The sequence below is a fragment of the Trachemys scripta genome, chromosome 12 (assembly GCF_013100865.1).
Source record: "Trachemys scripta elegans isolate TJP31775 chromosome 12, CAS_Tse_1.0, whole genome shotgun sequence".
NCBI classification, from domain to species: Eukaryota; Metazoa; Chordata; order Testudines; family Emydidae; genus Trachemys; species Trachemys scripta.
In genome coordinates, this window is record NC_048309.1 from 13,647,843 (window position 1) to 13,663,887 (window position 16,045).

The following is a 16,045-nucleotide window of genomic DNA, read 5'->3' on the forward strand; positions in this document are numbered from 1 at the left end:
GTAAGACAAAGGGCTGCAGACTCAACTTTCCTGCACCCTTTTGAATCTGCTCACCACTAACCCAGAGCAGGCAAGCATGCCACGTTGCATTGAAGTAAGTTAGATGGAGGAACCACATTGCCCCTGCATTTTCCATTTCATATACAGTACATACGGTTGTCAGAATAAATCCATCCAATTTGGAACCTTACAATAGAGGCATCTGTTATTTTGCAGGAATTGAGCAAACACAACTACAGTAGAGGGCAAGACTTTCAGACTTGAAAATCAATATGCCCTTTTTTTTTTTTTTTAGCTCTCCTCATAGTGGTACAGAAAGTGAAACAGCAAGGGCCAGCTCCTTTATTACAACTCCTAGCTGAAAAGTACAATCAGAAAAAAATAAAAATAAAAAGACATCTCTCAGCTAGGGATCTACCTTACCTACAATTTGCTCAGAATCGGACGTCTAGAAATTATACATCTATGGACACAGCTGCAAAATCTTGTTAAAATTCAGCTAGCAAGCAAGCTCTCCCTTTAAAAAAAAGAAGAGAAGAAAATTCAGGGACTCTGGACACTAAAGAGAATATAATTCAAGTTGCTTACTGTTAAACTAGCTTTCTCACTCACTTTATTGCTACGGCCACATTTTCAACTAGCATCAAGTGTGTGTCTGTTTCTTCCTGCTCACTATAAGATGCAAAAATAAATTAAAATACAAAACCAGGGCTGGAATTTTGTCTCTAGAAATTGACAGAATGCCGCCAAACAAAAGAATATCGTGCTGATTAATACAAATATACACTGTAATCTCCTCTTTACTCTGTGCAACACCAATCATGCTTTCAGTGTTCAGAAAATAATAAATATTACCCTGATTTATTTGAAATGCAAATCAATCTTCTGACATCCCAACCTGCACCATTCTCCCTGAAGTCTAATTAACAAATGGACATAATTTAAAGTAATCTTCTCTCCCTTCAAACCACATAATTCCACCTCATCCTGATTTCTAATGTATATACATTACAGTTTGTTGCTGTGCAGATGAAGAACCGGGGTAGCAACGGAGATGATTTTATAGATAATGTCGTTTGCCATTCTAGTTTTTCATCTGCACAGCAACAAACTGTAACATTACAAAATGAGGATAATGACTTCGAAGGGAAGGATGGGGAAAAATAAGCAACAAGAGCAGATAAACATTCACAGAAAAAGATCATGTTTTCATATACATGATCTTAATGCTAGATGCTAATAACAGGAGAAGAGACATAGTGACAGTCAGTGTTGCATAAGCACCTAAATCTAAACAACTTTCTCTGAAGCATCATTGGCACTTTATTAGTGCTTGTCAAATTTTTTCCATCAAAACTTTTTTGCTGATGAAAAAATGCCTTTTTAAGAAATGACATTTTTAGCGAAGAATTTTCATTTTCGTTTAAAAACCACCCATTTTTGATGAAAATCAATATTCAATCAAAAATCAGTATTTTGTTATTTTGTTTGCTTGGTCATTTTTCAATGAATAGTTTTGAAATGAAAATTTCATTTCATTTTGTTGGGGAGAAAAAACACTTTTACTTTTTTCTTGTCCCCACTTTTTTTTGAGAGAGAGAAATGCTTGTGAATGACACTTATTGAAAAAACAGTACATTCAATGGAAAATTTCATAGAGTGGCTGAATAACGGACAACCAGCACCAGTGCAGAGCCCAGCATAAGGACCGAGCAGGGACAGCTTTCTCCCCCAAGATCCTGGGATGGCCGGGGCTGCTTTGAAATCTGAGGGCTTTCGTAACTTCTGCCCAGCTACCCAAGACAGCTGTGGTACCCTTGGAATAGTTATGGCATAGATTGTCCCAGCCACACTTTTACCTCCCCGGATGCTTGGAACGCACCCTGCACTAGCGCTGAATCTAGCAGGGAAGTTCTCTGGCACCAGGGATGTTCTACAGAGAAACCCTAAAGATTATAATTATGCTTTGATTGTTCAGCTTTAGAAACAATCTCTAGAGAAATTTAAGTCACATTAGACCTCATTAGTTTTACCTGTTCCCTCAGTTTGTGTTGCACTGAAGACTCCAAATCCCATGAAGTATGGCTAAACACCCAAAAGTTCAAATCAGATACCTATCTAAACCTAACTGGAACTATCTGGGTCAGTGGTGGGCAACCTGAGGCCCGTCAGGGTAATCAGCTGGCGGGCCGCAAGACAGTTTGTTTACATTGACTGTCCGCAGGCATGGGTGCAGCAGCTCCCAGTGGCCACAGTTCGCCGTTCCTGGCCAATGGGAGCTGCGGGAAGCAGCGCAGAACCTCATGGACGTGTTGGCCACTGCTTCCTGTGGCTCCCATTGGCCAGGAACGGTGAACTGTGGCCTCTGGGAGCTGCTGCACCCATGCCTGCGGACAGTCAATGTAAACAAACTGCCTTGTGGCCTGCCAGCAGATCACCCTGACAGGCCACAGGTTGCCCACTACTGCTCTGGGTGCATTTTACATCTGCAAAGTTCATATGGAAATCTCAAAGGAAAGGCTCGCTCATCAGTTTATACTACTGATGGCTTCCACTCAGGCTGGCAATACCAGGAGGCCAGCCTCTCACCTGGTACTTTGATGTGTTCATAGCTGTGAATCCAAAGGCAGAGGCAGGCACAAAAACAAAATATAGGCCCTGATCCAAAGCACACTGAAGTAAATAGAAAGATTCCTGTTGGCTTCAGGGAACTCTGGATCAGAACCAAAAAGAGTAGAACATTACTAATAGACAGACTATTAGTACAGAACCAAAAAAAGTTAGATGCACTAAATCTCAAAATATATTTGGTTCAGATTCATGTTGTGTTACGGTTGAATGGTTAGATAACTGGTTGTTTTACCTGTAACTGTTCACCCACATCTACAATTCCTGGCTCCTAAAGATCAGACAAACCTAACAAAAAAGGAAAGAACTAAACCTACCATCTCTCCAGCTCTGTATTAATTTTCATTCATCTTTGGCTTCACAATCACTTAGTTCATTTAAAGTCTAATCCCTGCAATCTGTCAGTAGTTAGCATAGGTATTATAAACAGTGTTCCCCTTCCCATTGATGGACGGGGGTGGGAATATCATACAGACACTTTAATCACTTTGCATAGGCTTGCTGTTCATCCACAGGCTAATGTGATACCTGCTGCTTGCCAATTTTATTGCAATGACTTATTGCTAGGGAATATTACAGTCTGCTACTTTGGTTCCTGTCACATTCATTTCTGCCAGCATCTAGACCTTTGACAAAAAATACATTCTCTTGAAATAATCAGAGAAGTGCGCTGTGTGGGACGAAGAATTAGTGTTAGGAACTGTGCATCTTTTCTGTATATCAGCATAGTCTATTAGTAAGGTTCTACTGCATGCAATTAGGTTGGATATGTCTGTCTTCATTTACAATCATCATTTTTCTTTGCCAGTGTGGGGAAATTTTAAGACACCCTCCTTAAGATCTTGGTACAGGAAAGTACTTAAGCACATGCTTAATTCTCATTAAAATCAGTGGAACTTAGGCACATGTTCAATTGTTTTCTTGAATAGAGATGCTAATCTGAATCAATACTTACATTTGCAGCCACATTTCTGTGCACCCAAGCACACAGACCTGTATCTCTGCAGCCATTAGGGCACAAATAGGATTTGTACATGCAAAATGGCAATGTATCTGATCTGTACACTTAATCAAATGCTGTTTGCTTACACATGCAAATGAATAATAGCGCATGCAAAAGTGCAGAGATAAATGTACAAGGCAGGTTGTGGTTTCTTCAGAAATCTCAGACTCATAGACAAAGGTAAGAAGGGACCATCATGATCATCTAGTCTGACCTTCTGCAAATTTCAGGCCACAGAACCTCACCCATCCACTCCTGTAATAGACCCACAACCTCTGGCTGAGTTACTGAAGTCCTCAAATCATGATTTAAAAACTTAAAGATGCAGGTTTCACAGTAACAGCCGTGTTAGTCTGTATCCGCAAAAAGAAGAACAGGAGTACTTGTGGCACCTTAGAGACTAACAAATTTATTAGAGCATAAGCTTTCGTGGACTACAGCCCACTTCTTCGGATGCATATGCGAACACGTACTCCTGTTCTTCTTTTTAAAGATGCAGATACTCTACCATTTATACTAGTTTATTAAACCTGCAAGTGACCCATACCTCAGGTTACAGAATAATGCAAAAAAACACCAGGATCTCTGCCAATCTGATATGGGAAAAAATTCCTTCCTGACCCCAAATATGGCAATCAGTTAGACCCTGAGCATGTGGGCAAGACCCACCAGCCAGACACCGGGGGAAGAATTCTCTGTAGTAACTCAGAGCCCGCCCTATCTAATGTCCCATCACCAGCTATTGGAGTTATTTGCTGCTAGCAGTTGCAGATTTCAAGTCTCATGTTTAATGATTTTTCTTACATTGAACTCTTCAGAATCTTTAAGCCAAATCCTAACAACATGTAATACTCTTGCCCCACATCCTCTCCAAATTATCCCAGGGATGGAATATGGTCTAGTGGTTCACCTATGGTACTGGGAGCCAGAACCCCTGAACTCAGTTCTTGGCTCTGCCTCTGACTTCTTGTGTGATTTGGGGAAAGTAACTAAACCTCTTTGTTTCTCCTCTATAGAAACGGGTGTAATAAGAGCTGTCCTCACAGGGTGGATGTGAGACTTAGTGTCTATAAAGTGATTTGGGATCCTCAAATGAAAGGCACTAAAAAAAAAAAAAAAGGTCAAAGCTATTAAGAGTCTGAATTCAGACAGGCAACAACAATGTTAGCTGGGTGTGTGGGAAAGGCTGAGTCATACTCAGCCTTCAATTATTACTCATATTGCATTTTCTCTTAGAAGTAAAAACATTAAGCTACAAAACAGATCTGATCCTTAAATCATAAAGCTTCCCCTTTGCATCCTTTTCTCCCTGTCCTAAATGGCATCTATAAAACTCCAAGCGTGCTGCTTGGAAGCTGATAATATAGTTTACCTCTTTAGGGCTGAATGTAGTACCACACTGAGATGACAAACAGATGTTCTTCCTGTCTCAAGGGTTATTACAGATCCCATAATGATACTTTTTGCAAAAGTCAAGTTTAAGCCTGATGTCCTTGTTGAAATCCCCTCATGCCGTGCATGTTCCCGGTCCTTGTCTGAACTACAAAAATAATATTAAACTGAACATATAACATTTAATGTCTTGCCTAAGGCAGCTTATATTTACTATTTGTTCTTTGCTTTCAAGCCATGCTGCCCTATAGTTTCTTTCCAGTCACTGATCTTAGGAATCATGAATGTACATTTTAGGCTTCTATATTAAAACCAAGGTTGACTTGAAAGGCAATATGAGAGATACCAATCATCCTAACAAAAATCCGTATGCTAGAGCATCCACACCTTCTTATATCCCATATGTCTTAAACATAGGGAATTTATGCACTAAAAATTATTTAAGCATCCAAATAATTCAGTTTCCTTTTTAATTATTATAAAATGAGTTCAAATCAACATAGGTGTCTCAGTGAAAGGAAACTGTGCAGTGAGGAGATGAACCAAAAAAAGAAAACTTTCAGATCTAGAAAATGAAGAACCTAGGGAGATCATTTCTAACTGCGCAGCATTGCCAGTGTTTTATGTATTGAGGGACACATGGTGCCCTCAGTAAGAAGTGGACTGGGGAAGGAATCTTTTCCCTTCCCAGGATGCAGAGTGGTTTAGAGCCACTCTATGACTGCTTCATTGCAGCCCCTGGGGAGAATACCTAGTGAAACTATATAATCTATGTGATATGATTTGGTCTCAGTCAGGCATCTGATGGATAAGTGTCCACAGCAGGAAAAAAACCCACCACAACCACCGCTACCTTTGGCACTGAGGAGTTTGAAATGCAAAGGCTCAAATTATTAAACATGTGTGAATTCAGCAGTTAGAGCTGGCCAAAACATGGGAAAGTTGGACATTTCAACCAAAAATGTTATCAACGTTCAAAAAAATTTGACCAGCCCTGCTAAATAATATCCAATGTAAGTGCGTAAGCAGGGGGATTTGCTCACACACAGTCCTTCATGTGCACAACCCCAGATGGCACATGCATGTTGGGAGTTTGCCACATACACTTTTAAGACTTGGTCCAAAAATTATCATTCTGAAATTATGCTAGTAAGGTATGGCCATGTCTTTGGCTATTTGCCTATACTAGCCCTTTTCTCTGACAGTATGTTTTTTCAAACATATTAAGTTACTCCATTTGATTATCAGAATGGAGCTTAGTAAAGTTTGTTTCTTAAAATATATTTACCCCACATATACAACAAATCTTCCACATCACATTGGGGAATTATCAGCAACACCCAAATCAGTCTTTAGCTCTTGTCTCTGGGCACCATGTATTGTCCAAACAACAAACAAACTCACAAAAAGCAAAACAAAACTTCCAGGGAGGGCCTTCTACCCAGCCACACCTTCCAGGGCTTCCCACCTAGATTGTCCCTTCTCTAAAGACTACTGAAGAAGCCTTCCCCCTTCCTTCAACTTCTCTCTGCAGTTTCCCCTCTTTCTTGCAGCTTGTTATAAGGAACATTTGTCCTTTCTCAGCCACTTCCAAGTTGTGAACAGGGCTGCCCAGCCTCAGGTCTTTGGCCCTTAAAGGGACAGGCCTCCCCGTTACACCCCAGATACATAAATACTGGGAGGATCATGTGGCCCCATTTAACTTCTGCATCTCTTAGACCAGCTCTTCAGCTGGTATAAATTGGTGTAGCTGCACTAATTTAAGTGGAATTACACAGCTGAGGATCCTGCTCCACCAGCATTTGTGTGTTAGAGTTTCTTAAGCTTCACGTTCTGAATCACTGAACAAAAATCCCCATGACAAATTAGTATTCAGAGACTCTTTGAGATCAGTTTTTGCAGGAAAACACTTCTCTGATTTATGTCTAATTAACAACACATTTCACAAAGATAAAACAATGTTAAGAAGCCCAAGTAACTAAAATCTTTTGGGGAACTCTGGGGCTACTTTATACCCGATGTAATAGAAGCAAGAAAAATGGGGCAGGTTGTAATTATGCAAGGAGATGGTGCAAGTTATCACTTCCCTTCACGCCACTGCACTGGGGATGGCCACAGTGCAGCTGGGGAGCCCAGCTCCAGTTCCCTGTTTGTACTTCTGTGTGCACTAGTTGCCAAAGTGGTCTCAGTGTGACATTGAAACCATGGTCCTGCCAGGAGAGCCGCCAGCTTTTTTGCCGCCCCAAGCGGCGGAAGGTCCCGCCCCCGAAATACCACCGACGACCGGGGCGGCCAAAGATCCGGCCGCCACAGTCGCCACCCCCCAAATGTTAGCGCCCTAGGCGACCACCTAGGTCGCCTAATGGGTTGCGCCAGCCCTGGGTCCTGCTCTCCATACTGATCAGCTCAGCTAGCCAATGCAGAGTGGAGTGTATACTGAATCCGTGCTCAGGATGGCGAGCTCCTTCTCCACACAGCACTCTCCCCTGGGAACCTACATGAATAACGCTATCTGAACCAGAACTCCCAGAAACCCTGGTTTTCTAGAAGTCCCCCAATATGTCTAATCACATATCTTTCCTGCTAACTCCTCCCATACTGTACACATTACAGAGCTAGCCCCCTTACCTCCCATGGGGCCTGATTTAAAAATAAATATGTTCATGACTGTATTTGCAGATTATGTAATAGCATGCACAATTAATAGGGAACACTTCATGTGCAACTGCTCAATTTGTGTGCATAATTTAGGCAAGAAAATGCATTCACATTTTTCACACCTAACTTTTTGAACTTCTAGCCTGAATGCTACTTAGGAGGCTACATTTTTCACAGATTACCTCCCTTCTTTCACAAGGCTTGGGAGACACTTTGTTGCTAATGAAAGTAATTTATTTGTGGATATCATTAGTAGAGTGAAATCCCCCAAGTAAGTTTCTGGCCTACAGAAATGCATCTGAAAATTGAGCTCAGGAGTATTACTTACAATATTTCCCCCAAGTCAGATCAGATTAATTCTTTCTACAGCTTTTGGACATGGTCGTTAGTATTTTTAAATGTCTAACCAGGTGAAAAATTACTCGGCTAGAAAGGTCTTTCATTTTTGCATCAAAATTAACTATTTGCATAAATAGAAATGCAAAACACTACTAAACTGTGTTGAACATACAGAACAGAAGTAGACACAGCATATATTTACATGTATATAACAACAATGGATAAGCCAAAAGAGCAAAAATAAATCTTCAAACAGACCAGTCAAAGTTTCCTGTGAAAAACATTGCTTGAGAAGCCAAGAATAAGAATCATAAGAGGAATAATGAACGACGCCTTCCTATCGGTCTGCAGAACAACCATGCAAGTCAATGAAAATCAGTGGAATGCTATGGGTTGGAGCTGTCTGCCCTCTGGAGTACAGTGAAAACACTCATATATTTGGAAGAAAGCATCATGATAGACTGCATAAGACAGATGGCTGGAAGTCACAAAATATGAGACCTCTAAGCATGTTTCTATCATTGACACATAGGGCCAGCTTTTCAAAAGAGCTCAGCTCCCATTTAAGCATCTAAATAAGGGCCAGATTTTCAAAAAAAAAAAAAAAAAAAAAAAAGTCCAGTACCCAACACACTCAGCATTTTTGAAAATCTGGCTCCTATTGAAAGTAATAAGTTATGAATAATGAACATTAGAAGCAATAATCCCTGTGGATTGTTTGTGAGCTGACAATCCATAGGCTGATATATGTTTGTAATATACGGTAATATTAAATCAATTATTTTCATATACAAACAAACAAATAAACAAATCTGTAAAAATCAAAGTCTGCTCATGGAATGTTTGCAAAGCAAAAACAGGGACTATGTCCTGGAATACATTTCTCAGAGAATCTGCTCTGTTCAATTTACTCAACTCTATTTTCTATCTTCCCTACCACATTCTGTGTCTGTTTGGGTGGTCTTGTGGAATACCAAAAGGGGCTTCACAGAGTGAATTGTGAGAACCACTAATCTAACCTATCATAATAAAATCTGAATGTGCAAAACTATGGAGACCTGATTTTTCAATGGCTGCACCAACCGCATTGTAAAACTGGGTCTATGCTTTGCTTTCCTAGACCTCTAATTCCCAATTAGTCAGCCCAACAGGTTAGTACTGGTGAAGGCTATAGTACAGATAAGGCTCAGGCATTTTTACCATCATGTGCCACCTCTCCCTGCTCAAAGCAAGGTTAGATCCTATGAGGGCTTTAAACAAAAAAACTTAATGCCTTTTGAGTCATGTCTACATTATAGCTTCCACTGATATGACCATTGGAACAGCAAATGTGGAGAGAAGATTTAGGCAGGAGTTTGTTGTTTATTTCATGTTAATATAGACAATCCCCAGGAAGATGTTGAATTTTGAGCATACACAGGGTGTTAAGTGTGCAAGAGTTGGCTGGGAACACCACCTGCTCACAGGCAGATATTATTTTGAATAGCTCAAGTGAACAACAGAATAATATTAGATGTATATATTATCCCCTTGATACTGTTGTGGTTCCATTAGCTCAAAATAATATTTTAGTAGCCATCTAACCATGTGTCTTTTCTAAAAATAAATAAAGAAATAATTCACATGTGGAGTTTGTTTCTAAGTTTATCATCTCTTCCCTTTTCACCATTTTTTTCTTGCCATATCCTCTCTTACTATCAAATACTCACTGAGACCCAGATCCTCGAAAGTATTGAGGCTCCTACCATCCATTGAAATCAATGGAAGTTAGGAATTTACATACCTTTGAGGATCTGGGCCTGAGTCCCTGTACTCTGGGGCATTTTGAATGAATCAACTTGCAATCTTGTCACTTTGACAAAATGAGTTAGAAGTAATACCAGGTATTACACCTACTTTGAGTTCTTTCCCTACCACTGTTTGTGTTTTTACAGTCACAGTTTCCTATAGCTTTAAATGTTTCTCCTTCTCCTAATGCTGTATAAACCACACAGACAGGGGACACAGACTAACTGACCTGACCTCAGAGTGAAAATAGCTGTTCACCAAGTACAGTCAAATGGACCAATGGAAATAAAAAGAAATATTTTTTCACCAATCATTTTCTGTTACAGTCATTTTAGATGTTATTTGTAATAAGAGAAGGTAAAAATGTTCAGACGGAAGTATGATCTTAAAGTTGACAATGTCTCTATAATTCCACACAGTTTGTTTCAGGCTCGATCTATATTTTGAACTTGTGCTTCTTAAAACTGATATGTAGCTTCAACATTTCATTGCACGTGGATTTTCCCAACAACATACAAACTTCCAGGTACAAACTCAACTAATAACGAAGAAAAACATAGTCAAAGTCAAAAGGAAACATAAAGGTCTGGAATATCATGAGTGCCATAAGGGGCGGAACCTCACTCAGGTCTATTTTAATTGATCATAAAGGAAAGTTAAATGGTGTGATGGTGCGTAGCAGATTTGTTCCCAATTAGCACAAGCTGGTCAGAAAACAGACCTCACTCGACTATTAGCTCTTGATAGCCACATAAAATGCTAAACTAGAATTGAGAAAACCCTAAAAGAATAAAAAAGTGTCATTTAGTCACTGCAGACTTTTTTATTGTTTCATAAAAGAAATAAGAGCATACGTTATCTTGATTGCGAGCATATGGTTTAAATTACAATTTTTTTCATGTTATATGCCTTCATTCCTCAAATATGAGATGCGATTATATTCAATTCAGTAACCTAGGAGACAATTGCTGGCTCTTCATTTTATTCTTCAATCTAGGATGTGAATTGCCAAAAAAAAAAAAATGAAAAATGAGGTGAAATTAGATTTGAGAGCTCAAATTAGTAATTTAATGGTAAAAAATCCTTACAAAAACATTGTAAATAGTCAATTTTGTAATATTTGTGGTTCTTATGAATGGTGTCTACTAACCTTAAATCCATGCTAAGAGTTTTGTGCTGGAATTTCCCTTATTTTTGAAAAAAACATTTTGATTTCTTATTTGCACTTGTGTGTCATGACTCATCTATTGTATATGAGAGAGATAATGATTTCTCAAGGTTGTGGAATTTTTATTATGCAGAACTCAAGTGTAAAAGATATAAAATCAGCAGAACATATCGAGTGCCACTATAACCCCCATGAGTGTAGACCCAACGTTATGGTAACAGGAGAGCTAATAAGAAACTGATGAATATGTGTAGTCCTAGTTTCATGGTACAGGATTAGCTGATATTAGATTGTAAACTCTTTGGGGTGAGACCTGTCTGTTATTCTATCATTATACCTTGTCAGCATAATGGGGCCCCATTGTTGATTGGCTCTGAGGCACTGCCAAAATGCATATAATAAATAATGAAACCAATTACTCATGTGTATTCATATTATGATAAGGGGGACCTCTGTATATAATCCTTGCATTACATTACATTATGTAAAGTGTGTCTGTGAATGCATAAGCTTTTTGGGGAAGAATGCATGTCTTCACTTGTTTATGGGAAGTACCCAGTGCTTAATTTGTTCCAGAGCTCAAGGACTGACAGTCATAGCACCTTGGTCTTGTGATATCAGTTCTGAAAGTAAAAAAATTGCTTGAGCCCTGGCACCTAATTTCTTGAGCCCCGGGACCTCTTTCATTACAAATTAAGCACTGGAAATACCTAAACCACTTCTGAATGCTTGAAAATAATAATTGTGCATACACCAAAAATAAAGAGCATAAACGTAAATTCCCTCAAGACATATGGCTGTTCCTTTTTATGAATAACCAAGTGTATGTTGGCTGAAATTGATAAAGCTGTCTAAGGGGTTTAGATGCCCACATCGTAGAAAAATTAATGGGAAGTCAAAGATCCAATTAGATGGCTTTGCAAATTAAAGCCTTATGTATCATGAGAGGAGTTACACTCGTATGTGTTGACTGCACTCTCTTCCTCTGGTACACACCTGTTGTCAGGATTTAATCATTCATAGTGAGGATGTTAATATTTTTATACATCCAAACTGAATGATGAAATGATATTCAATATGTAAAGCAAATTCATTAGCATCATGAGAGAGTAATTATCAGTTCATCCACAGGTAGTTATGCAGCTAATGACCTGAAGATGGAAGTATAATTAAAGCCTTCATTCATGGGCTTCACTCCCTTTAATATCCTTTCCTGGCTCTTCATTTATGTTCTATTCATTAAAACTGTACAGACCATTAACTCATTAATAACTGCAGAATGCAAATGCACTGAGGTAGAGTGGATTTAATATATTCCCTTGGTTGTGAAATATGTTCCAGAACTGGGATGACAACATGTTTTACAATCACTACTAAAGTGGTCTTGTCAGTGAAAGTAGTTCAACAAAAGCAAAGCAATTCCAAAAATTATCAAAAGTTAGTAGGAATGAATGTCATTTCTTAAACACTGAAACCCAGCAATAAGAAAAGTAATAAAGAAAGGAATACAGCTCCAAAGGATACATTTCAAATAAGCCTTTTTATCATCTATTTGGTTGAGATTAACTTAATAGGTTATTTTCTGAAAGTACCAACCTTACCATTTCCTTTATTGTATTTTCACTAATGCAACGTAAAGAAAGCCAACATCTGTGTCTCACTTCTAGCTCTCTAAGAAAATGGTAAAACAGAATTTTGACAAAAAATAGGAAAATATGTAGTGCAAAAACTTTTGAGAATCGTACTGCGTTTTATGATCAGCTTCACAACATACAATATGCCAATAGTTGTGCGTGCTGAGTCTGATAGTTCTACATTCACTCAGTGGTCTACTTCTCTGGCTCAGAGATCTGCTTCTTTCACTAGCGGACTAATTTCCTAGGAAAATACATCCCGTGATACCTGATTCTGCAATCCCAACATTGTGCTCCTATTGTGCCCCATGAAAATTCTGCGAGATCAGGACATATAGAAGAGGTTCCCTTATTTCATTTTTTTAGTTCAAAAACACTCAGTTTTGCATCACCTTTTTGTCTTGCTGTTAATGTCAGCGGAGAGATTACAATACTCCCTGGGATGGAAGATGCAGAAGTGTAAACAAATACAAATGGAATGTATAATGAGATCATGTAGTTGCACGTGGAACAGCAGGTTGACATTGGTTACCTGGCTGCTACCCCATGAAGTGTTGCACTGAATGGAAGTCTCTTGCTTGGTCACACTCTGTCTTCCTGGGTGCCCCAGTTTCATCCATTGTTTCTGGGTGGTCAGTATACACACAGAGATCTGATAAAGTGGCACTTCTCTTTCCCTGCTGATGAAGCATCACTAGCTCTCCCTTTGTTTTGGGTCTAGAAATAAGACACTTTTGAAATCTGTGAACACAGCCAAGGCAAATGACAGCACAGTTAAACACAAGAACCTCAATGAGATATAAACAAGATGCTTTGCGGTATGAGAGGAAGGATGGTCGTGCAGTTAAGTTACTAGACTGGATTAAAAAAAAATGGCTTCAGTTCCTGACTTTACTATGGACTCCCTATGTGGCCTTGGACAAATCACTGAGGGCCAGATTTTCAAGAGTGCTCAGCACCCTGTAACTCCCATTATGACACTCCCAGACAGACTTTCAAATAAGCTCAACTCTAACATGCTCAGCCCTTTTAAAAACGTGGCCATTTATTCTGATGGCTAAACAGGAACAGAGCTTCTTTGAAAATCTGGCCCTTTACTTTCCAGGCCTCCGTTCTCCATCTGCAAAATGAAATGATAAAAACTTCCTCTCTCTCTCACTCTCTCTTGTCTATTTAGATTGCAAACTCTTCAGGGCAGGGACAGTCTCTCACTAGGAGTCTGGACAGTGCCTAACACAATGGGGCTTGCTCATATCTAGAGCTTTGGGCACTACTGTAACACAAACAATAGATAAAAATGTTGACAGCAGTTATTATAGACAGTGTCTTCCCCACAGAGGTGGAACCAAAAGTAACAGGCAAAGAGTGCACATTTCCTTAATGCCGTTATAATGATATTGTAGCTTCAGCACTTGTTTTTATGTGTTATGCCAATTCTGAGGTGGGCTATATGTTGCTGTTAGAAGTAATCATTTTCTGGCAGCATTCCTGTCATACCAGTCTTTCTTAGGCAGCACAGACGGCTTTAAAATATGACTGCAGGTTTACAATTATCATGGCAAAAAAGTTAATTAACAGGGCACTTAATCACATTTTTGAGCACTAATACATCAAGTTTAGATGTCATCTTCATTAATATGCTCCAGTATAAACATTTCTCAAGACTCTGTAAAAGTGCTGTTAATAGACTTGTGAAGAAGAGATGATTTTTCTCGCTGAACAGCCCGTGTGTGATTAAGTGTTCGGTCTCTGGTAACAAATGAATGCAACAACCTTTAAATCCTTTCCATATAGACAAATTAATGTATTTTTCATAATAATATTGCTAGAACTCTAGATGGGCCAGTGGGTCTTAGTGACTTTCTCTGTGTCAGTCAGATTTATAACGCTACATTGCACAGGGAGAGATGATGACAAGTTGATAAACAAGCTAAAATAATACAATTTACTCCACATCTTTTGTATGATCTCAGCATACAGATCATTCCAAAAAACTTACCTTGGGAAAATCCATTATACGGCTCCTAAGTATTGGTATTGGGTACATCGAGTCCTGGTGCCTCATCATGCTTCATACTCATTAGCAATATGCACGGCAGAATTTCATCGTTCTTTACTGAATGATAAAAGTCCTACTTCTTATTCCAGCAGTGCCGACATTTAAATTTGATGTCAGTGTTATAGTCTCATCCTAATTTCAAAATCGCTTGTGCTTATAATATTTGTGCCTTAATTGCACATTTAATCATAAGCATTACAGAATCTCTCTGGCAAATCAGAAAGAAAAATTGCAGTGGATTCAGATATTGGAAATCAAATAGGAAATACAAAGAAAGTAGTCATGATCTATCTTACTGAAAATTCATTAACATGTAAAGTTGCAACCAATCAGCATAATTTAGTGAATCAATAACTCCAAACAGTACTCTTATGTCACTGAATATTTTGGATTTGCTTTATTATCCATAATATCTAAAAGATAAGTTATCTAGAATCCTAAAGCCACCTTTGCACTAGGGCTTTTCAATGTACCTGCAATTAAATTAAATGCAAATAAAAGCATGTGGCCATTTGGTTCCGAAGTTCTCTGCCAAAGAGCAGATATAGCAACATTTTAAAAATCAACCCTGAACAAGAGACAGATTTTAACATGATGCTTAAAACCCTCAGTTTTACATTTAGGAAAGCAATTCTATCTTCCAGTCTTCAGAGCCTAACACTCCTAAATCAGCATTGAGCTTACAGTACGTCTACTGGATTAAATACAGGAATGTTATAGCAACTGTAAGATTAAATTGGAAATTAAGCAAATCCTGGAAATGCAATGTTAATATTGAAATGTCATGCTTAACTCATTCCCGGGAGGCAAGGCAGCACTTTAAATATTAGTACATGCATCTCATGCATGGCAACAACCTTGTCATGAGACACCAAGCCAAAAGGAGCCATTGTGGTCTTGGGCCCTGATCCAAAGTCCACTGAAGTCTTTCATTTCATACTGAAGTAGATGACAGAGTCAAAGACTAAGCTTCTGGGGGCAGGGATTCTCTTTTTATTAGATGCATGCAAAAGACTTAGCACAATGGGGCCCTGTTAGCTAATTATGGCTTTTAAGTGCTACCACCCAAATAATCAATAATCATAATTTGAACTGATCAAAAATAAGTAATATTTTGGATAACATTTTATCTTTTCTTGAAAATTTGATTGAAATTTCTAATTTTGATATTTATTTATTTTTTGAAAAAGAAGAAGGTATAAAATAGTGATTTGGGGATTGACCAAAAATGGGAGAAAAATGGCTAACACCATTTTAAATTCTTGACACAGGGCAAAAGATTAACTGTAAATGGTCATATAAAGCAAAATATTATAGCCCAGTATTAGAAAATAAATGGTGATCCAACTTCTTTTAGTTTAACCACCATCACCTCC